This window comes from Cyanistes caeruleus, chromosome 4 (assembly GCF_971803275.1).
Source record: "Cyanistes caeruleus chromosome 4, bCyaCae1.hap1.1, whole genome shotgun sequence".
Classification (NCBI taxonomy): domain Eukaryota; kingdom Metazoa; phylum Chordata; class Aves; order Passeriformes; family Paridae; genus Cyanistes; species Cyanistes caeruleus.
Genome location: NC_141704.1, coordinates 38,817,108 through 38,841,105, shown reverse-complemented (window position 1 = coordinate 38,841,105; position 23,998 = coordinate 38,817,108). Strand labels below are relative to the sequence as shown.

At 40.5% G+C, this 23,998-nt stretch overlaps 1 long non-coding RNA gene across 1 annotated transcript in view; it reads right to left on the bottom strand.

The window, feature by feature from the left end:
• The window catches only part of LOC147653587 (uncharacterized), a 41,098-nt gene extending 17,736 nt beyond the window's left edge, over positions 1–23,362 (bottom strand). The window contains exon 1 of the long non-coding RNA XR_015286481.1: positions 23,223–23,362. This is a non-coding gene — a long non-coding RNA (uncharacterized LOC147653587). The remainder of the gene's footprint in view (positions 1–23,222) is intronic.
• Between the last annotated feature and the right edge of the window lie 636 nt (positions 23,363–23,998).

The window sequence follows — 23,998 nt, the reverse complement described above, 5'->3', positions numbered from 1 at the left end:
TATCACCACCACACACTGACCTTTGAAATATGGAAATAAAAGTGCTCAGAAATAAAGCTGGCAGCAACAGCAGCCCGACTGTCGTCATTTAAAATCTGAAACAAGTGGGGCTATAGTTTGCAAGCTGTCTTCATAATTACTTGAAGCAGTTGTCACTCTGGCTCTAGTTTGTTCATTACACCCCAAACAAACAGCTGATATTTGTTAAAGCACATAAGCTGCTCTGTTGAGGCAGGGTTCTTTATTGTGAGGAACCCTGCAGCTGCAAGTCACACGCAGTTCATAGTATTTCCTGTTTTCCTTTGCTTTATTTGCTTCCCTGCATTCCCTTTACAGAAACGTCTTTTTTACCAGAGAGTTAAAAAACCAAACACAATAAGGTAAACATTAGCTGACATAAAGCTTGATAGGTTTAAGGTTTATGACCCAAATCTGGTTCCCATTAAACAAATACTTTTGCTGTCATTAAGAATGCTTAGCAATAAGAAAGTCATGGATGGAATTTGAGACTTCTGCACTCCAATGAAACAACTGCCACTTAGAGTTCAGCACCCTCCCTCTGCAGTTGCCTGAAAGGGAAGCAAATGGATGGCATCAATCTGAGCAGAATTGGGTGATTTGGGGGAATTTTCTTTCTTCGCTGCTTTGCGTCCTGAAAATGGAGGTTGTGGCTATTGTTCTGCAACAGTTTATGCTCAACTGGCTGGTGGCTGGGATCTTCTCTGATGAGCTACTGGGTGAAAGATTCCCCTTCAGTCTGCAGTTGGCAGGTCTCCATGGCTGCTGGTGGAAATGAAGGAATGGAGAAGGTGTGCAGAAAGCAGAATTGGTTTCCTCTGTGCTGTATGAGGGAAAAAATCGTGTCTGATAAGACTGTTTTTGAGCTTACTCTGGCAACATGAGCTTGAAAGAATAAAAACAATAAATATGCTCCAGTAGGCCGAAGAAGCTGACACAGTCTTGTACAAGACTAAACTTAAAATAAGCTCTAGATGTGTGAACAGAGATCTCAGCCTGGTCATCTTCACAGCAACAGTCACTGAAGGAAATAATAAAATTTCTTTTAAAGTAGAGAAGTAAAAGCCAAAACAATGAAAGATTTTAGGTGTTGCATATTTCATTTTGATAGCATGTCTTAATCCCTTTCTCGTTACTTTCAGAGATTTTTTATATGCAAAACCCCTGTTTGGCAGTCTTTCAGATATGAAAGGTGTTATTGGTTGCCCTTGTTGGAGGGGAGGAAAAACTGAGATGTTGTTACTGCAACACTGTAAAATGTGCATAAGACAAACAGTCAGGGTAAGAAAAGACGTGTAAAGGGAGAAAATGTGATCTATTTCTAGATCCTGTTGAGTTGCAGGTCCAAGCTCATTGGTGTGGAAACACAAGTCCAGCACATTGTCTAGTCTGACATCTGTGCATCCAGAAAACAGGTAGCAATGCTGAGCTATTTGAGATAATGCTTTTATCAAGACAGACAAAAGAAGCATTCCTACACTGCTACTCAATCTTTCAGTTAAACATGAGACAATGAGAAAGAATGAAGGAAAGCGAGGGGCAGTGCAGGTGGTCTTGCAGGTGGGAATGGTAAAGTCATATCTAAGAACTTCGAGAAGGTTGGGGAAGGAGGCAAAGATTCATGTGTTCTTCTCATAGGAAAGGGGTGAAAAAAGTAAAGCTCAATGGAGTGAAACTGGGTAGGAGGTGGCACATTACATGAAGTTTTCCATTCAGTCACTTCCAGTCCAGCTAAAAATCCATAAATATGCAGTATGTGGAACAAGTTAGCTTTTCATTATTCACAATTTAGGCCTTTAATTTCTCATTATCTTTCCTACATAGTGGCATATATAGCTTGCTCTCAACAGAACTTACTTTGTCTTTATGCTCTTGTTTGAGTCTGACTTTTATACTTTGCATATAAGGGGTCAAGTTAGACGTCTGCTATTTTGACAAGCACCCAAAAAACCAAGGGTCTGAAAAAAAAAGGGGAATGAACAATCTGTAATCTCAGCCTCGAGTATTTGCCACAAATACAGTATTTTCTAAGTGGAAATATGTCTACAATACATCCTTGAGAAGGGGCTAGGAGAACTTCTCAGGCCAGAGCTCTCAGCTCTAACAGGCACTCTGGGCACTCCCTTACTCCACACTGAGATAAATGCCACGGTGTGAAATCCCATCATTCCATGCTTGCAATCTCAGGCAGAAAGAAAGGGGGAATCATGAGGCAAGAAGGGGAATTTCAAAGTGTCCAACCAACTCCCTAGTCTACAGTGTTTGGGACAGGACTGCAGGGAGTATCCATGCCTGCTCTGCAGGCTGGACATGATCACTGTGACCTTGTCTCTGACGGCACCAAGCCAGTGCTGTAGTGGGTTATCTGCTACTACAGTCAGAGACAAATTACTTTTGTCCTGATGGCAGTTTTCTGTAATTCTGCTCAACCAAAAGAGTTTTCACCCTTTTCTACCTAAGTTAAACCATGCCCAACACTAACCACACTGCAAGGACGCAGAAATAGCAATAACATCATGGGTTAGACTTGCAAAACTTGTTTCATGATTCCGTCCCAAATATCAGGGAATTGTTTGTGGGAAGGGTGAGGTAGAAACATGATGCTTCAGTAGATAACCCAAGCTGAATAATTTATTACAAGGCATGAGCTTCCACTTGCACCCACCCTGTGCTTCCTGGTTTTCTTATATACATAAATAAAGCAAGTTTCATCGTAGCTTTGGCAAGCCTGGCAAATCTTTCCAGCAGAAGATTTTAAATTATTTTCCTTAGCAGCTCTGCCAGTAAGTGCACCCACTGAAAAGATAACAGAATGTTTGTAAGGAAAGGGTGACAACAGAGTAGCAATCCTAATATCCTTCTCCAGACATGCCCTTCAGCCACCAGAAAACTTCTTATGCTGGGAAATTTTAAAAGCAGGGGATACAGCTGATGAAGATCAAGGGGGACATGGCAATGTAAAGGGCAGCCAGAAGCGAGAGGTATTGGGCATAGAACTGATGACCAAGCTGAATCTTCTGAAGAAAATTTAAGATTTATTGATTGAAAGACTGAGGCAGTACTATAATGATATAGAAATGCATGTTGGAAGATAGTGTTAAGCATTTTAAAAGGCTCTATATCTCAACTGGGAAGCAGTTTCTAGAAAAAAACTGTCAAATTTCTTTCCTTCCAGTCAGTGTTTCCTTTGTCTCACTAATTAAACTGTCTGCTCATACTGAGACAAACACTGTAAAGCTGTTGCTACTTCTAGGCACACTGAGCACAGTAAAAAGCCAAAGTAAAAATTATCTTAATACAACAATACTGCAATCACAGTGTATTTAACTCTTAGTATCCAGTTTAAACTTGCATGAAATACATTTTAAAAGGCAAAGTTTGAAAAGCAAGTATGTAATGGAAATTGTTCTTGTTTGACCCGTTTTCTCATTTTCCTTCTGTTTCCTGAATATATTGTATTATTTAAATACCTTACAAGATAGACAGTGCTGTCCCTCAATTTAAATCCTGGCAAAAGAGCATTAGAAAAAGTGACAAGACTATTATTCAAACGAAAGGGTCACACTAGTGGCTTGTTACTTCATTTTCATGACAAAGATTGCATATGACATTTAATACCCAACATCTTTCAAGAAATATAGTGAAGTGCTCCACCATTTTGACCTTTTCTTGGGTCTTTATTTCTGATTGGCTCATCCATTCCTCTCTTTCCCAGGCATTATGGCCCCATCAATCAAGGAAATAGAGATTACAGTCCACTCTGAAACAATGCATATTTAAAGGAGGAACCATTAGGCTCCATATCTTCTGCGCCTTGAAGTCGTTATAAATAGGTCATTGGAAAATGTTTCCTTTTAATTATTTTTCTCCAGCCTATTGCAACAAATTATACAATTATATAAATAATAAAATCTTCAGGATTGGCAGAGCTAGTGTGTCCACAGCACCTAACAACATCCCTAGGCAACGGGTTTGCATGAGGAATGGATTTGGCACAACTAAAATAAGAATGCTCACTGAGGGGCAGCGGCTTTTGTTCATTTCCAAATCAACCTTTGTGCTACAGCAGATTTCTTTATCTTTTGTTCTCACTCCCTTTCTGCCTTCTCTGTGTATACTTTGGGGGGAGGGCAGGCAAAATTGAAGTAACTCTTTGAAAATATCCACCTGTAAGAAGTATTAATTAGTAACACCTAGTTCTTTGGTGGCAGTTTTCAACCCAAAGAGATCTCAAAGCACTTCCCAGAAGTGGCAAGGAGTATTTTTAGGAACTCCCTGTGATCCAGAGTACACTGTGGAGCCAAGAGTGGAATACAATATTCCACATTTCCCATGCTGAGTGCTCCCTAGGAACCAAAATCATTACTGAAATTGCACTGATAAAAACATGCATTTGGGTTTGTAGGAAGGTAACAGGAAACAAAGAGGAACACCACAGAGGACCACCTGCTTCTCCTTTATTCACTGTTGCTGTATTTCCCCACAAAAGACACAGTGAGTTGAAAACTGCAATTCACAGCAATGACAAATAGATCAAGGGGTTTATGGTCACTAGTGACTGGCATCAGCTCTGAATTGTGCTCTATATTGACCAAATTCTTAGCCACGACACCAAAGATATAGTGAGGTATCATTGAAGTTGCAGCTCAGCACACAAATTGGATTACATCCATAGGGAGGAGGAAAGGAGCAGAGATAGGAAATGGACAAATAAGAACTTGAGGGAGGGGATTTTCAAAAATGTGCAGACAGCTACAAAGAGAGTCTGACTGAAAAACATCAATCTGAAATAGGGGGAAAAAAAGAAACCCCAGGTTTTTCGTCATTGCCTATGCAGAGTCAGCAGCATGCACGTGCCACAGATACAGCCTTGCAGCGAGGGCTCAATTTGGTCTTAGGTGTAGTCATCTATGACATGTTGGACTCAGCACCCTGTGGGGTTTAAGGACCCACAGTAATCTGTATGAGCAGACTGTGATGTTGCATGAGAGCCAGCCACAGCCACGACGAGGGCAGGACCAAGTGAGTGAAGTGGGAGCTCTCTTCTTCTCTCCCTTGGTTGCTCAGTCTTTGCTAGTCTGGAAACACAAGAGTCATTGGCTCTTCCAGAAAATGCCAATACTATTCACTATGTCTGCTTTCTGTCTGAGTTAGGGTGAAGGTTCTCCAAGAATTACTTTTAAAACTTGAACTTTACTAGAAATCTTGTTCTTCAAAACCAATTTCTTCATGAAGACTTGTTAGGCTGGATAAAATTTTCAGCTCAAATTGTTGAGTTTCAAGAGTTCAACAGCCAAAATACTCTGAAAAGGGCACTCAGCTGAGATTTTGGAGGTTTTAGCTCAAGCATGTTAGCCCTGCTCCAAAAATAGAACCTTTAACTTAAATTATGGGGTACAGGCTAATCCTTGTTGATGTGTTGTCCTCCTCTTATCTTTCTCCACCAAAAAAATAAACAGCCAAAGCCCAAAAAATCCAACCCAAAAATAATTTTTCAAAATAATTATATGTCTTATTCTCCATTTGTTTCAGCACTACCATGTGGCTGGTTTTTCTGCTGGATTTCCATTAAGGGAACTTTTTTGTGCACATTTTATGCACAGAACAAATGTTCTTGTTGCTTGCTCACTTATCAAGTTGATGGAAAATATCATCTGAAGTTCCAAAAATCAACACAGCCTTCAACACTCAACATTTTCTGTCTTCTCTCTTTCTGCTTTACATCCAAGAGCTATCTTTTTATTAATACATTGCTTACTGTTCCCCAGGTAATAATATCTTAGTCCCTTCAAAAATAAAAAATTAATCAGAAGAGATGTTAAAACTTTTCTTGACCTTAGAAACTGCCTGTCCTTTTATTTTTCCATTAAAATACTGTTCAAGAGATGAATTAACTTTGTTTCCTGAGGCATATTTATTTTTTCATTGTTGCTTTTATAATTTCTGTGTTTCTCTTTGGTCAAGTTGTTTGCTGAAGGTGGTTTTCAGACCATTTTTTCAGCCTGGGTAAACAAAGTAATCAATGTTGTGAGTGACAATCTTGTCATGAAAAGGTTTTTCTCCAAGGAAGGTTTATGTGTCCTTCACTAGACAGGGGACTTAGTCTAACAGTGTAAGATTAACCAAGTTAAGTTTTTTAGTTAAAAATTCAGGTAACTATTGTGGGAATTCGTTCAGGAACTGGATCCCCTCAGCCAAATGTGGTGGCTACCAGCTCTCCTGTATTTAACAATGTGCTTTTTGAACCCCAGCTCCAGTAATCTCATGTATCCCAGCATTCACCCACCAGCAAAGTTCAAGTTCATGATTCAAGTTTTTTTTGGGCCCCACTCTCCCTGCATCTTGAGTGCCACAGATCCTGGAGAGGTGTCCTGGGCAGGGCAAAGGCTTGGCAGAGCAGCAGTGTGCCTGCCCACTCCTGGAGCAGGGACAGGGGGAGCCTTCCCCAAAACTCCACACAGGAGCAGATGCTGAGCCTCTTCCCTGCAGCTCCAACAGCCACGGATAGAGACTGTCTGGGCTCTGAGGTGATGGCCTGTGTAAAGCACAACTTATTTTCTTTCTTTCTTGCAGCATATTTTCTTTGGCTTAGTTTGGGTTTTGTTTCTGGTTTTTAGTGTTTGTTTTGTTTTGTTTTGTTTTGTTTTGTTTTGTTTTGTTTTGTTTTGTTTTGTTTTGTTTTGTTTTTAACTACAACATAATTTATGTGGAACACTGGGGTTTGATAGCACTCAGCCTGCAGGCTCATGCCTGAGAATGCACCTAAGCATAAATTATTGCACAATAATTCAAGCCCTGTCTGGTCTTATTGCTTAATAAAATTCACTTTGTGATATGAACCAAAATGTCTTGAAATGAAATTGCACTTTTCCAAGAATTCAACTAAAAGAAAAATACCCCAAACCATCAACAAAAGAAAGTTTTTTACGAGCGAGGTAAATATAACTCTTTTTCATCTCAAAACTTTTTTCCTTTTTTTAGAAGCCAGCAACTTAGTTGCTTTTGTTCTACAAGTAATGTGAGAAGCCTCTTAATACATGCTCTTGTTTCATCATTCAGAAGCAAAGCAAAACCAGAAAGTTGCACGTGTTCCTGGATTTTACCTTTAATGAAAAATACACTTTCTACAGTACTTTTTAACACCAGCAGTAAAAGGAATAGTACAGTGTTCTGAAGAAAATATCTAGGAGACAGGAACTTCTCTGCCACCCACTTTTTAAAAAGTTCCCAAAATTAAAGTGCTGGAGTTCCTCAGAGCTGTCTCGGTGACAAACCAGGGGGTCCCTGCTCCTCTTAGATTAAAATGTGTACAAAACCACACCAGCACGTAAGGAAACTCTAAGACTGTGCTGACAAGGAGTGTGAGCAAGACTGACTGAAGAAGCAGAGCCAGGCAATATCAGTTAGATTGACAGGAAGGCTTGAGAATTAAAGGTAGTAAAGCACTTGTGACAGGCAGCTTATTTGCTCTTTTAGGTCTGCAGGAATGTGGAAAATCTGGCCTTTTACTGGAGAAAGTTTCTCACAGGGTCCAAGTATACAGCCTTCTTCAGCTCAAGAAATGGTATTGGCTGCACAAAGACAGATCAAGCAAAGAGTCTCTCATATATATGACTTGCAAGTTACAGAAATCCATTTCTATAGCACTTCAATGGAAAAGATGTGTTTAATTCCTAGGCTAAAGCTCCAAACCTATGTTCATAATTTTGGGTGTTTTTATTTCTTGACTGGAATGATCCTCTCTCTCGCCAGATAAACAGTGATTACAGCACTCATACCAATTCATGTCAAGGCAGGAAGATTGTTTAAAACAGTCTATGTCATATTTAATACACTAAGCCTATGAGTGGTGCCATGGAGTTTATTTTGCAAATGCACAAAATCTGCTTGCAATAAAAAGTCTGAGTCTGAAAGCAGATATTTATTAAGGTAGCCCTAAGGAACCACAACATAGTAACTACTGAGAAACACAACACAAAAAATAAATAGATGTCTAGAAGTGCTACTGAATGAAACAAAAAAAAAAAAAAAAAAAAAGAAAAAAAAAGCAAATGTGTCCTTTTGTCAACCTCCTTTATGCACTGGAATGAAAAAAGTGCATTTGAATCAGAATCAAAGACAGAAAAACTGCTGGGTCTGCTCTCTACATGCCTTTGAACCGGCCTAAGCATGCCTCAGTCTAGCAGGGAGACGTGCATATACTAGCTTGAGGATTTCACAATTGTGAAAACTAAGCAGCCTTTAGTTTGTGTATTTTGTTTAGTTAAATTTAGCACCATACATAACTTGTGAAAAAGGGTTTTGAACAAATCTCCATGCAGCTTTCAAAAGCAAGATAGAGAAACACTGACTGGTTCATTTTTCCAGTCAAGAGATTAGGAAAGCAAACAACTTTCCTTTAGGTACTACTTTTTAAATGGGATCTTTTCAATGTAAACCCTACAAGATCTTCCTGTGGGCTTGCAAAAATTCCCTAGTGGACAAGAACTATATTCACTAGAATGCCCTGGTCACCATTTTTGGGAGATGCCATGATACAATTATTAGTATCCATCCTCAGGTCTGGAGACAGAGGAGAAACAGGGCAGTCAGTACAACTATGCAGTACAAAATAGTAATAATATGCTAATGCAAAACAGAAATAAAGACACAATTTCCACAATGGAGAAGAGTCCAATGTGAGTAGCTTGGAAATAACCAAAAACCTTGAACAGAATGAAGAAAAGAATTAGGTCACTGAGTCTGAGCCAGGAAAAAATACACACAAGAGGAAATTAGAACAGCAGAAGCATTTCATATTAGCTCATCCAAAGATTTAACGTGCATGGGCAGCATTATGTTCTGTCTTCTGGAAAGCTATTATGGGCAGGAAAGATTCTTGGGAATTTCTATGCCATCTCCACAATGTAACCAGTCCTACCCAACAAATTACATATGTGGCAGTATACATATGATATGAGATAGCCTTTAAGCCTGAAAGCTGAAAGCTGAACTTGCCCTAATGAGAAACAGCACAAAGCCTGCTTGTTAACCCTTTTAATACTGTACATTACACACAACCATCAAGATTAAAAATCTCCTCACTGCACATGTGGAAATTTAATTACATTAAGATTTTAACACAATAAAATCACTGCCTCAGATGCTGGAAAGAAGTTTCTGTTGTTTCCAAGGATTTTTTTTAACATTTTTTTTTTTTTGCAGAAGGTGGATGCAGTATAGGGCATGATAAGTAACAGCTTGTAGAAACCTTTCCCTGGTGCATGAAGGGTAATAAATGATTGGAAACAATCTGCACAGAATTACGAAAGGAAAATTGTGTTTGTTCAGCCTGATTGCCACCTGTGATGAAAGACTTGATAAGGGGAGAACAGTAAATTTACCTTGATTTCCATAAGGCTTTGGACATATTCTTTCACAGTGTCCTCAGAGCTGAGGAGGTGTGAGGAGATGGATGGACAGGAGCCTGGTGGGAAGAACTGCTGGACTGTTGTGCTTGAAGGGTTGTACCCAATGGTGCAAAGTACAACTGGAGGCCAATTATGGGTGTGTTCTGTGATTCAGTTCTGGGACAGTATATCTAACAGCAACCTGAGCATGTGAAGAAAGGCACCCTTAGCCGCCTCATGGGTGGCACCAAGCTGGAAGAAGCTGCTGACACGCTGGAAGGCAGGCTCGTCATTCGAAAGGAGCCAAAGTCTGGAGAAATGAACGGGGCAGAAAGTCATGATGCTGAATAAAGGCAAGCACAAAGTCCACCTGAGGTGGAATAATCTCATGCAGCAACAGGGGCTGGGAGCTGTCTGGTTAGGTACCAGCTCTGCAGAAAACATTCTGGAGGATCACTGTGGACAAGTTGAACATGAATGAGTGGATTATTACTGCAGCAGCAGGACAAGCAAGAAGTCAAAGGCAGTGTTTATTTCCTTTTGCTTATCACTCCTGAACTCTTATCTGGAATATTCTGCATTGGACACTTTCATACAAAGGCAAACCAGAGAGAGCTCTCTGGAGGGCCAAAGAGAGAATAATGGCTCTAAAGCATAGAAGAGAGAAGCTAAAGGAACTGGAATCATTTAGCTCAGAGAAAAGAGGCATAAAGAGGACTGTCCACCACAGTCTAAAAGGGACCATAGAGGGCAATCCTCAGAGGTGCACAAGGACAAAATGCAGTGAATGATCACACACTTCAGAAAAGGACATTTCTAATAAGGGTAGTGGAGCACTGGATGAGGGGCCCTGAGAATAGTGGATTCTCCTTTCTTTGAGATCCAAAGTACTCACCTGTACAAGGCCCTGAGCAAGTTGACCTGACTTAGTGGGGATATGGACTAGGGGATCACTTTCTATTTTTTTTTTGTGGTTCTGTGATACAAAATGCTGTGTGCCTAAAAAGCCGCAAGCCTGTGTCACACACAAACTCAGCTTCACTACCCTGGTGTATGGTTTACGTCCCAGCAGAAAAACTCTTCTCACAACTAGTATCTAGCGATTATGGGAATGCCCATGCTTTTGGAAAAAGCAGCACCTATGAAGTGGTTGTAGCACTTCAAAGGCACTTTGAATTCACAAATCTTATCTTGCAGGAGATATTCTAACCCCTGAGAAACTCACCTCAGTTCAAAAGAGACCTGCTCTGCAATTCGTTTTCTGAAGCCTCTGTTGAAATAAGCCAATTTACAAGAAAAAATGTAAGAGTTGTACAAGCAAGAGAACAACAAGTAGGGACTGACTCTATAGTCAATTGATTAAGTCACTGAATTAAGTGAAGAAAGAACTGGTGACAATTAGAAAAGGGTAGGATGAGAAGGTGTCTGCTCTGCTGCACATTCACGTGTTTTATAAGTAAGAATAATCAATTAGACTATCCAGGAAGAACAGGAAAACACCTACGTCTTCTCTTCCAGCTGAGATAAATCTGCTTGCCAGTTTTAAGGGAAAGAAATAGAAAGAAAGTGAGATCTTATGCTAAAGACGCAGGAGAATTGTACTCTGTCCTTTTTTCAGCCATAGACTATTGATATTATACAAGGTCTGTCCCTCAAATCAGCATTTCACAGGCAGTGAGCCGGAACAGGAGTCCTTTTCTTGACACCCTGGGATTTTATACAGAGAGCACTGGTCCATTTCCAAGTGTAACTGGAGCCAGTGTGAGATGTGTTGTGAACACAGGCTACAGCTCTTTAGTGCTCCCAGGACCACTCACTGACCAACTGCATGGAGTGCATCTGTCCATTCTCAGCTTCCAAAAGAGCATGGACTCCTCCACGGTTTCTGCTGGGACTAGTTCCTGGCCTAGCTTGACTCCTGCGCTCAGGAATTGCCAGAGGAATTGGTACGAGCCAAAACTATGTCAGGAACTGTTTTAAGAATCCAGAACAGGGTTTGAGTGATCAACGGAGCATAAGGCTTATAGCTACACATGGAAAAATAAGAAAAAGTAAAATATTGAATAAAGGTTGTGATGCAAATGCTGTCCTCCTCAGTTAGTACATGTCTTTCCTCTGCTACCCTTCCAAGTTAGGCCTTCAAATCTTCCCTCTTTCCTCTCTTTTCTGAGCTGTTTAGTAAATGTGTGAAATAAGATCTCTGTGTGTTACTGATCAAGATAAGTAAGATACTCCATTAATCCTCCTGCCTGTCTTTATCTGTTGCAGCATTTCAAACTTCTACACCAAAATCTTTGTGTAAGAACTCACTTCATATCATATTTTTTAGCATGAAATACAGTCAGGACCCAACCCAGGCTAGAATTGCCTTATAATGAAGATTGTCAAAAATAATAACATTTTTGAACATTTTCATGTGTGTTTCTAAGACAGATGTCTTGCTTTCAATTATCCCATTCTTTAATTTACACTTGGTTTTGTTTCTCAGTTCATGAAGTCTGTCTTATATATTTTTAATGCTGATTTAGATCGCCAAATGGGAAAAAAATCTTGCAGTTCCCTGGTTCAGGGGATTTAGGACTAGCTAGTGATTGAAGTATCTCTGAAATGTCTCTAATTTTTACCATTTTAGTAACAATTCCTATCAAGCAAAAGGAGACAGAAACACCAGCTTCTCTGTGTCAGGCTAACAGACCTCAAGCCTTTATACTGATTCTCAGTTTTCCCAGATTATATTCTTCTTGGAGCTGGCACAGGCCCTGGTACAATGGACTTTTTCATGCCTGTGTTACAGCTCCTTTGTGCTAACCTGCAGTGAGAAAGCTGACAGGGCACACATATTGTTGTGTGAATAAACACAGCCCCCTGTTGAATAAAGGGCTATCACTTATTTCTCTGTAAAAGGCATATTTGACTGTGACTTTAGACCTGCTCCACACTTTCACATATGAATTAGCAGGCCTGAGAGACCCACCACACATGTCCCCAGTGCCTCGTGCTCCACAGTGGAAACACATGCTTCCCTTAGTCAGAAATGCCCCATTCTGAAAGAAGAATCTTGCATGTGGATGGTGTAATGGAAAACCCTTTTGTAATGACAATTGGCATTAAAAAATGCCAAATTTTTTGGCAAAATGAATTTTCAAAAAAAGGCTTGGGGAAAAAATTTCAATCACGACTGCCAGCTGCTGTGAAATCAACAGAGGTGTGAGCCACATAGCTGGGGAGCCATCAATTCAGAGATCAGGAATGTGTCAGCCTCAAAGATGATGAAATGATATGCCTCAAAGTTGGGCATATCAGGGAGCCGTGAGAAGTAGAATCCAGGCAGCTCAGGAGACCTAGCTGGCAGAAAGCATTGGCTTCTTTATTTTCAACTTTTTTTTTCAGTAAAAAATACCTTTCAGCATGTTTTTGACACAATCTAATCCTCATAAACCCACCAGAGACACAACCAAATCACTCTAAGTGTGCCAGATGTGAACATCAGTTAGAAGATGGTGGGAGAGAGGAAAGCTGCTGCATCTCAAGGAAAGCAAAATATTGCCCACAGGTCTGAAGTGCTCTTTAATATTTATAGTATTGCAGAAAAATCACTTCTCAGTAGCATTTTTTTCCCCCAGGGACAAAAGGACCACAGTATAACAAAGTAGGATGCCCTAACAGGTTCCATTTGGCAGCAAAGGCTGCCACGCACTAACATGGGAGGTGGCCTCACTGCAGTTTAGGGCATTCACAGCTCAGGACAGAGGTGAATGAAGGGGTAGATAGCAGCTGAGCATTTGTAACTCTGTTCCAGTTAATGAGCTTGTGAGTTTTTATGTCCATCTTTCCTTCACAGAGATTCCCTTGCTCTGCAAGTGTTGACTCAGAGCTGCTACAAGGGCTAAGCACACTTTAACCCTATGAACAGAGTGTGCCTGGTAAATCTGACTGCAGGAGGATTTTTTTTCTCAGACTGGACAGAAGCCAAACCAGTTTTGTTGGGATCTAAGGGTCCAAACGTTGTTGTTACTGTAAACTGGCAAGAAGACAGGTTGTTCATGGCATTGCTTCAGTGGGATAGGACACAGGTTTGGCATGTATGATCACGACTTGAGCAAGTCCTTTAAGGCTTGACTTCACATTCCTTCCTTCTGTTTTGCTCTTCATCCTTTCTCCTTTCTCCCTGGCCCCTGATTCTCTCCAGGCATCATCTTGCACCTCAAGAATTGGTCTTTATCTCCATCTCAGACTGTCTCAGTTCTTTCTACAGTTGCAGCCTCTATGAATTCACATTATCTCCCATTTTAAATCAAGAGAAGGCCTGAAGCTCAAAAATCAATAGGGAAGTGCAAGAAAAGTAGCACAATCCAGACCTAGCCACAGGCAGCTCCTTTTATCTTCCTGAGATGAAATGTTATTTCTGTAGAGAGTGCCTTTTCATTTGGAATCCATCTTTTCAATGATGAAATAACACTTCTAAAAGCACCGCATCAGAGAGGATGGTTCTTTGGGGATACAGTGATAATAAGCAGCAAGTGACAGAGGATAATCTCAGCAAGCATTTAGTAAGGTAGGAAGCACAATACCTATTCAGCCTTTGATTGGGAAGAAAACTTCAAACTGGGATTAAGCCAAATCTCATGCATCCATGACATCTCTAAAAAAGGCAACCAGCTGCCGGGCCATAAAAGAGCTACCAGCAGAAATTCAGAGACTCCAAAAGGCTCTGCACATTTTTCCTCCAGAAATACTGATCTTGGGAAAAAATATTAGTATGCAGTTAATTGTAGTTATTTTCCTTAGGGTTAGTAGCTTTCCATTTCCACATCCAAAGCAAGAAGATATCTATTCTTTCAATCTATGAGATCTCTCTCTTGGACTTTCATATTTCTGAAAGATCCCACAACAGTAGTGAGATCCACAGACTTAAATTCTTTGAATTCAAGTGGCTTTTCCCCCAAGTTTGTATAATCCCCCTTTGTCATTAACGTGATGAGTCATAATAAGAACCTAATATTTTGAAAAACCAAAATTCCACTTTTTCCCTTTTCCTTAACAAATAAGAGGAGCACAGCTAAAAATAAAAGGAATTTAAAAATGTTTTACTGTAAATAAACAGTTCTGCCTCAGCTGCCACTGAGCATTGTGCTTCATTTTCAGAATTGCAGCACACCTGGGTGACTTATGTTTCCTTTTCATTTCCTTGCAATTCCTGGAAAATAATATGTCTCATTATGTTCTGCAAAACAGTAGCATTTCTGTAAATGCCTCAAAGTATCTAATCATCACAATACTTTCCTTTTTTTTTTCTTCCACTTAAAGGAACAGACAGGCACAGAAGACATTTAGATTTTAAAGGAACAGTTGGCATTCAAAATTTAAAGTGCTTTTATTATTTCAGCTAAGATGATTAATAGGAAACAACAGTTGTCTGGCATATTGCATTTAAAACTGTACTATGGAACGCATCCTCAATTACTGTAAAACAAACAGTAGACAAGGAATAAACCATTAAATACATTTCAGTCAGGGAAAGAGCTGGTAACATTTAGGACAGGTAGTTGTGTAAATTTCAGATAATACTGGGGCATGCTGTGGGGCCGTGCTGTACATCATTATGTAAGAGAGGCCTTCAGCTTCAAATGCACAGCAAATGGGGCACATTTAAATGAGACACTGAAGGGAATTAGCTGCAGAAAATTAATGCCAGGCGAGCCCATTCTGAGCACAACAATGTCTGGAAAACAATGAGGCTGGAAGCAGATATTCATTCATAACATTAAATTACATGGTTGCATGTGTGATCTCTGCTCTCAGCCATCCCACACAGCCAAACATACATACATACATACATACATACATACACCTCACAGGCAGCCATGTAGTTCAAATGCATATGTAAAAGCCTGCCACTCACTTTTGCCTCACCACACGTGTTAAATAGGTCAAAATAACGAGAGCACATACACGAGACAGCATGTGAACAGCTGTGCATGCCAGATATTGAACAAGCATAGCAGCGTGGAGATAAAGCACTAGTCTGCACTACCACAAAACCAAGTGAAAAGGAAAAGAAATTACACTTAGGATTTCACAGTTTATCATTTGATATTCCGGTCCCATTTGTGTGTGTGTGTGTGTGTGTGTGTGTGTGTGTGTGTGTCTGTGTCTGTGTCTGTGTCTGTGTGTGTGTGTGTGTGTATGGCTAAAGATATTTCTAGATACCCCAGAACATATTATCCCCAAAGATACAGTATTAATTTTTCTTTTACTCATCTATATTTCAATTTATAGTGATACTATAGAAAAGTAATGTATGTCCCTGCTAGCATTAGTAAGGTAACTGTGAAAAATCTAGTTGCCTGTACATGAAACAAAATTTCTAACTGAAAAAGTTTCTGTTGTTGTATTTCAAGCAAGGTGAAAAGTAATGCACTAACAGAGATATAAGAGCTGTAATCAGAACCACTGGGTGTGGAGGCTGATTGACAAGATATGGTTAAGAAAAGCTGTGTATTGCATAGATTTAAAAGGAATTTAAGAACTGGAATTTCAGTCTAGAAAATGGAAATTCTTAATTGCATCAATTTGTGACAATTTTGCAACCTCAGATGTAATGTTATAACGTTAGAACTGATGGAGAATTAATCACCATATTCAGAAATAGCTGGATTTTCTTAGATTGTTCGTGCTTGCTTATCAGTTGTGAGTACATCTTCTTAGCTACTCAGCATCCAAATACATTGTAAGTATACTACGAACACAAAGGGCAGACTTATTAACACTGCTGAATGTGGGGAAATAGGCTCCAAGTTTGAAGAGGATTTCAAGGATTTTTGTGGCTAGGATACATATACGTACATCTCTTGATGTTAAAGTTCAGTATCTGCCATTGATGAGGCAGATTGTGTGTTAAACACACACTTTGATCAAACTGTGAAAACAGTTTCAGGGTTTTCAACACACTATATTAAAAGACATGTGAAAGTACAAATAAACTAATGCTCTAGAATTTAAAAATAGTAATTTAATTTCAGGGGGTTTACCATTTTGGCATAGGACAGAAGGAGAGGGTGAGATAGCATTTAATGACAGAATTATCAGACAGATTTACAGTTAAAATACATAAATAATGCATCTCCACACCAGAAATGTCTTTTTGAAGATCTGAAGACTACTGCATGTCTTCCCTCTGTGACGAACATGACGAACGCCATTATTTCAGTGTTAATTGCAGTGGAGACCAGAGAGAGGAGCTCAGAGTGCCTACTGTGCAAGGGAAAATTGTTTTCCCTGTTCAAAATCGTTAGTGCTTGACGTGGTAAAGGCTAAATACCATGAAGAGAAGTGAATGGCTTTCAGTCTTCATTGCTGATAAACAAGTCTATTGTTTACTTTTGGAATTAAAGCTAACCCATTCCTGTTGAACCTAGACATGCGTCAATCCATTGCTATATATAAAGGAAGATGCTATATCACTTAGACCAACAGGAGAAAAAGACCAAAGAGCATTTAATCCATTTGGCCCTCAAAAGAAGTTCTTCACTGGATAGAAAAATTAGTGAGCCTGCGTAAGGAGCAATCCTGAGTATTGTTCTTTTTTTTTTTTTTTTTTGAGACAAAGAATAGATTTGAAATTATTTATTACACTAGAGGTTTGCTTGGGATTGCTGAAAGTGAAGTGGCAAATGCTGGAGGGAGAGGCCTCTTTTCATCTAGGTGCAGACAAGACCTGGAGAGCAGCACTTCATGCTTGAGGTCAGCTGTGTAAGGACAACAAAACAGATCTGCAGGCTGGCTGAAATGAAAAACTGCAGTCTATGGTTTGCCACAACCCAGGGCTGGAGATTTACATGTAACACAGCATCCACGGTGAATGAGAGTGGTGACCAGATGATACACCTGCCTCTCTGAGGGAAACATATTACTGCATTGCCTAAGAACTAAGCAAGAAAAATAAATATTTTTATGATATAGGTGTATCTGCTGCAGTCCAAGTAAAAAATTGAGTGGACATGAAATTTGTATAACCTTGTAGATAACTTTGGAAAGACACAAGACAGATTTGAGAGGTATGAAGTTAAATGAGTTCACCACTTGAAGATCAGGACTGCTGTTTAGCAAAACAATTAATTTTTAATCAACACTTGGATATTCCTGTGCCAGTGTTTCTGCCCCAGCTTCACCATTTCTTTAGGAGTCCTAGAGCCTTTCTCTGCCCTTGTCTCTCTGCTCCTGATTTACACTCAAGAACACTCAGGTCAGTACACATACACAGACATTTTCCTTTTTCAAATACTACTGAATAAAATCTAGTTCTTTCTGGTCACCCTAACAGACGACTAAATATCATTTCCCACCTCCCAAAAACTTTCCTTGTTTGTTTACTGTGTGGCACCCTCATCAGCTCCATCACATGATCCAAGTCTTTTGTTTGTGAGCTCTTGTTGCTGGGGAAGCTGGTTAGGATGCTGCTCTGTATCCAGGTTGCCATCTCTTCATACACATGGGCTGCCATGTGAGCTGGTGATCATCCCCCCCTTGGATTTCTGTCCCCTCCTAATGTGTAATGCAGAGAAGGCAAATGATACTCAGGGCTGAAAGGGGGGCTGCAGCTTGCAGCAGCTGCACACAATAGAGATCCTAATAGAAAATAGAAATGATAGAAAAACACCATCATCTCTTCATTGCTGGAGTACAACAATAGAGAGCAATTCAGTTTGGGGTACATACATTAACAGAATGTGAATAGCACTGTTACAGCACTGTGATGCACACGGCTCCTGCCTCTGCTACACTATGAAAACATTGTCATGCTTATGAAGCCCCTGCCAGGTGTCAGCTAATTTTATCAGTGTAAAGGAAGAATTAACTGATATCAAGTGATACATTTCAGGTTATTGTCCCCAGAAAAATTTATTAGAGAAAGAAGATTATTTTTCAGTGTATTCATCAGGCATTATGAATCTGAAGACAAAACCAACCTAACTGGGTCCAGAAAACAAAATCTGGATTTCAGAGAATTTGAAACTTGAAGTTCTAAAAATCTGGGAAATTCTGAATTCTTGGCAAGTTTCTTTTCAGTTCTTAGATGTGGGGTTTTTACAGTAGCAGTAAAAAATGACCAGTTCTGTTATTTATGTCTACAGTTCACTCTGAGCCAAGATAGGTGCTTTTAGACTAGGCTTGCTTCCTTCAGTTTCCTATTCTGGGGATTTTCCTGAATTACCACCAGCATGTGTATTCATAGGTCACTCCCATAAAGTCACTGCTCACTTTTAAATTACTTACTGTGCTCAAGACTACAATTGGAACCTCATACTCCTTCCATTCCTGTCTTACAAGTCATTAAGAAGGTCTTTCACTCAACCCCATACACTAGCTCCTGTGTTAAGAGTCTTATGTTCCATCACCTCTTGCATACTTAATTTCAAATTCTAAAGGCTCCTTTAATACACAGTTTGTATTCCATAACATTACAGGAAATTTCTTTTCAACTTTTACACTCCAGCTGGAGGGTATTTTCTATAGGCTTGTTTGCAATTTTGTTTTCAGTTTGCACATAACAAGAAGTCGTGACACGTCTGCTCTTCATAGTTCTCAGCAAGTGTTTTAATGGACATAAACATGATATCCTACAAGAAAACGTCCCAGGAAAATGACAGAACAAAGGGCACCTGTGACTGGATGAAAAACTACTTGTGAGGGAATTCCCTTACAAGGGAATTAGTCTCCCTTAACAGTCTTTGGACTACTGCCCTCAACCAGACCCCCATGCTTTGTGTCTCTGTTGCCTCAACTCTAATCCTAGGGGTGTATTGGGCAGTACTGAAGAATCTTCAGCTCTGGCCAAGTAAACAAGGGGTCAGTGGGAAATTCTTTTCATTGCCCAGACCTTGCCTCTGCAGGCCCTTTACAGCCCCACTACAACTGGACACCTTGGCTGTGCATCTCTGTTAACCCTGACAATAAATCTCTCCCAAGGAGTGATCAGACTTCTCAGAGAGATATACCTTTGGTGCACAAACCTTCTCCTGGAAACCCCTTTGCAGTACTTCTTAATTTAATTAATAGGCTTTGTCATTCCCCTAACTCCAAAAATCTGAGTATGGCTGCAAAAGGGAGGCCTAAGGAAATTATTTCTTTCTGGTTGTTTTGGCTGCAGATAGGTTTATTCTGTGTTAGTTTTGTGGTATAGTTGATGTGGAGTTGCAAGAAGCTGATAAAGGTAAGTCTGGGCATCACAAATAATTTTCCCCTTTTCTTGTGATCTTGAGTAAAGGATTCAGTCACTTTCAGGGTTACAGCTAATGCAAGATGTGAGACAAAGCCTAAGGGTCCAGTTTGAGCAGGGACCTACAAAAGAGATGCCTATGGAAATCTGGGCAGAGAAAGGGCCAAGGCTGGAGGTCCTTATGTAAAGCTCAGGTCTTGGCTGCAGTTAGCATTAGGGCTAACTTTAAGGTTAAGGGAAAGGCAAAGACTCAGGCCTCATTGTGGTGAGGTCCCAAAGAGGTTGTCGAGACAAGAACTGAACAACAGGAAGAATTATTTCCTGGGCCAGCCCTGAAGATCTTGTGCTAGATCTCAGCCAGTGGTGAGTTTTAGCTTTTCTATTATATATTTAAAAGTGCAAAGATTTAAAATATTGAAAAGGGACAAAAAGACTCAGTAGGTCTTAACACAAATACATGAAATAAAGCATCAATCTTCAACAGAAATGTAAACTATGTAACAATTTATGGTTATAAAACAAATGTTAGGTGTAGAACATTCTGTTGGATTGAACTGGCTTGCATGGAGTGAAACAACAGATGAAGCTGAGGAGCAGCAGATTTGGTGTTATAGCTGTGCTAGCAGGGAGGAAAGAGAGAGAAGGACAGAGAGAAGGGCAGCATGGAAGAGCAGAACTATTGCTTAAGGATGCACAAAATTATTTCAGCCACATTGTCTCTGATGGCATATTAGGGGTGGCTTGTGCCAGTCCAAGAATATCCCCACACTCCTCTTGACTCTGGCTCCCCTTCCCGTGCCTCTGTCATTTCTGGGCCATTGCAGCCTCCTAACCCATCAAAAAAGGGAAAGTTGTTTTCTATATGTTAGAGAGTAAGACAGTGCAAGGCCAGAGTAAAACCATTATGTCCCATGGGAGGGTGGGGCACAGTGAGACCCAGGCTGCAGGAAGATGACTGCAGGACGTGCTGCTCAGCACAGCAGCGTGTGAGACCGGGGTCCCAGCCCAGCAGACTGCCTGCTACCCTCACCATTTCTCTCTCTCCAGTCTGTCAGCTGGAGGCATCACTGAATACTGGGTCTTTTTGGAGCTCTGTAGTAGAGCTGAGATCTTCTTGGGCTGCACAGTGACTTCATAAGCCCCCATCTGATAACACACCCCAGAGCCTCAGCCAGAAGTAGCAGAAGCTGTGGATGGAAAGAAGATGGCTGGAAAATGTGACTTCCATCTCCTGGAAAGGTCATGTTTGAGTAAAAAAGATCATCTGAGAAGGCAAACAAGGAAAAAAAAAAAAAATTATGTCATGGAGAAAGAACCATGAAAATTATATCTGTTTGCAAATTATAGCTTTTCACCTTGCTGAGAGGGATATTTGCTTTTGTTTTTTCTTGGCATTCAGACAGTATTTATGCCTCTTGTAAACTCAGCAACTGGCAGTAGCGACCATAGGATGCAACTAACAGACCCACAAATAAATACTCCCTTGGACAAATATTAAAAAACTCTGGGTTATGGCACTTTAGAGGCAACATTATCAAATACAAAAAATGTTAAAGGTGACTTAAAAAGCTTGCAGTTCTGGAACATCTGAGCTTGTAGCTATTTGTCACATAAACTATGAATAGGGACAAATTAATTGAAAGTCCTTCTGTTTCCTTTTCCTTTATATATAGCTTTTTCCACTGGAAGAATACACTTTGGGCCCTTAATCACTTCTCCAATATCACAGAGTGTCAGTTTTATTTAGAAAAGTGATATATATTTCAGCAACAAGACTTTGTGGGTATATTTACATTTTATTTTCTGTTTAGCTAGGTGAGTTTTTTAATCCCAAGGATTCCTTGATGGATGAAGATATTTTTATTTGGGGACTAGTACTGATTGTTTGGATAGAAACCAACTAGCCCTGCTGGAATGCATTTTTAAACTTATCTCTTTCTACAGAAGTTATTATTTTGTTTGTTAACAGCTCTTATGCATTGTACTGATTATGCTGTGCACTGAATCCTGTAGACAAAGACCACACTGCTATGCAGCTGAAGGGTTGGGGATTGCAAGGGATTGATTACAGATTCAGAGGAAGTGATTGTTTGGACATTTCCTAGGTTCTCACTTCCTCTTTCTGCAATCTTGAATAAAATCCCTGTTAGCAGAGCTGGCTTAATACAATGTCTTCAATTTTTCCTTTCTAATCAATTAAAAGGAGGAATAAACTGTACCGTATGCAATAATCTCCTCTTCCCAATGTATATTGCCATCAGAGATATATTTTTCAACCCTGAAAACAGAGTCCTCCATCTCAGTCCTCATCTATAGGACTGAGGGTGTCACTGGCCTCAGGGTGAACTCTGCCTTTCCTTTCCTTCTGTGCACATCCTTGAGAGATGACAGGATGAGCTTCCTTCACATCTTTAACTGTGGCAACCAGCACTTTAGACTCGATCTCTGGGTGAATATATTACAACCTCTGATGAAATCTTCCTCTTTTTTCTGCTTGACTGATGTGGCAGGGCCAGCTGTGTTTGCCACACATCAGAAATTTTCCTTTTGCTGTCCCAGCCAGCAGCAGACTAGCACATGGAGAAAATATGGGAATTGGAGCCACTCCTCTGCCACACCAAAAACTCCCCAGACTCACACGCTCTCCTCCCTGGCCTCCACATGCACCAGTGGCTTGCTGGGACATACACAGTCCTGCATCTGCTCACAAGCCAGATGGGACAGGCACTTTCTCAACAGAAATCCCACCAACAAATCAAACCCCTGCTTCCACCAGTGACCTGGGAATCTATTGCATCTCCCCACACCAGAGACCCTTTGCCCCTTTCAGAAAACACTGCCTATAGGTGTGACCACAGGCTGCAAATTTAAACAACTCCGTTTCTTACACAGAAACTCATTAATAATTCTGACTCAGGCCACAGTGAGCTGGAACAAAAAAACATGCAAGCTTAGTAGTTCTATTAATTTTGTTATTTCTCACTCCCCTTTTGTTATTTCTCACTCCCCTGGGGGCAGTGTAGCTGCAGACACACTGTTATGTTTTGATCACCTGTACTATATGAAGCTGCCATCTCACAAGCTCTTCCTTTATTTCACTTTACTTCAGACTTTCTAAACTGAATTGATAAATGTTTCAGTTTGATCCTTACCCTTAGCAAATAGCCTATGCAGCCCTGCTTGGCACCCAGAATTAACATTCTCCCAGTCAATTGCTTGGCCACTGTTTAACTTTTTGACGTTATACCCAAAGATGCCTTATCTCCATGCCATTGTCTCACTTCCTCCTTGACAGTACTTGCAGTTCCCTTTGGTTCAAGTTAATCTTGGCAGGCACAATTACATCCCAAAAGTGAAATGAGGCATACCATCAAACCCAGCTTAAGCAAACTGGTTTGAGTTCCACATTCAATCAGCAGAGGGCAAGATGTCTTTGGAGGCCTCCTGAAGGTCCACCTTATTGAGGCATATCCGAAGGAAAGTGTTCACCAAATCATATCTGGACTGGTAGGAAAGTGGCAAATGCCTCTGTTTAGCTGCCTACTTCTCTTCTGCACTGGGACACAGAAAGGTGCAGAGAAGGATGTGCTACCTACCCCTTGGTGTCAATGCCAGCGTTTGGTTTCATGAACACCGTGATAAGGGAATTTTTTTGTACCTCTGTGAAAAGAGACTTTGATCTCCTCTTTTAATCTGAGCCACCATGAAGCCAGACAGGCAGGAGTCCTGCAGCCAGCTGGAAAACATACAAAAGTGATCTTAGCTTTATGCTAGTAACTAGGACACTCCCAAGGCCAATATGGACAATATTGTGCCTTGACAGAAAAGCAGCTAAATCCTTTAACCTTAGATTTCTTTCCTAAATGTTAAAACCATAGGAAAGGTCATCATATAAAAAAGTGAAATGCCACCACTCCCTACAGTGAGGTTTGTTGTACTGCTGACCACACCTCGTCTGGTTCAGGCTTCCTCTGGGACCTTAGGAAGGCTTGGTGTGCCCATCCATATTTACACCAGGATCACAGCAGAGCATGTGCAGGAGGATTGATTTCCATCTTGCAGCACATGGGGACAGGCACAATGAAGCACCAAAGGAAAGAGGCAGACACCTGACAATGGGCTGCCTACAGGGATAGTCAGCCCAGTGCAGCAGGCAGGCTGGATTACTGTCTAGACCCTGGCTGGGCTGCAGGTCACCATGAATACAAAATTCAGACAGACAGGATCACACCAGTGTAATCCATAAAACATTGCAGATATCTTCATTGTCCTATGCACTTGGCAAAAAAAAAAAAAAGGAAGTTATTGTCTCAAACTATAGGAACAGACTGTTATAGCCAATGCTGAATCTTTTCAGCTGGGTTTCTGAGGG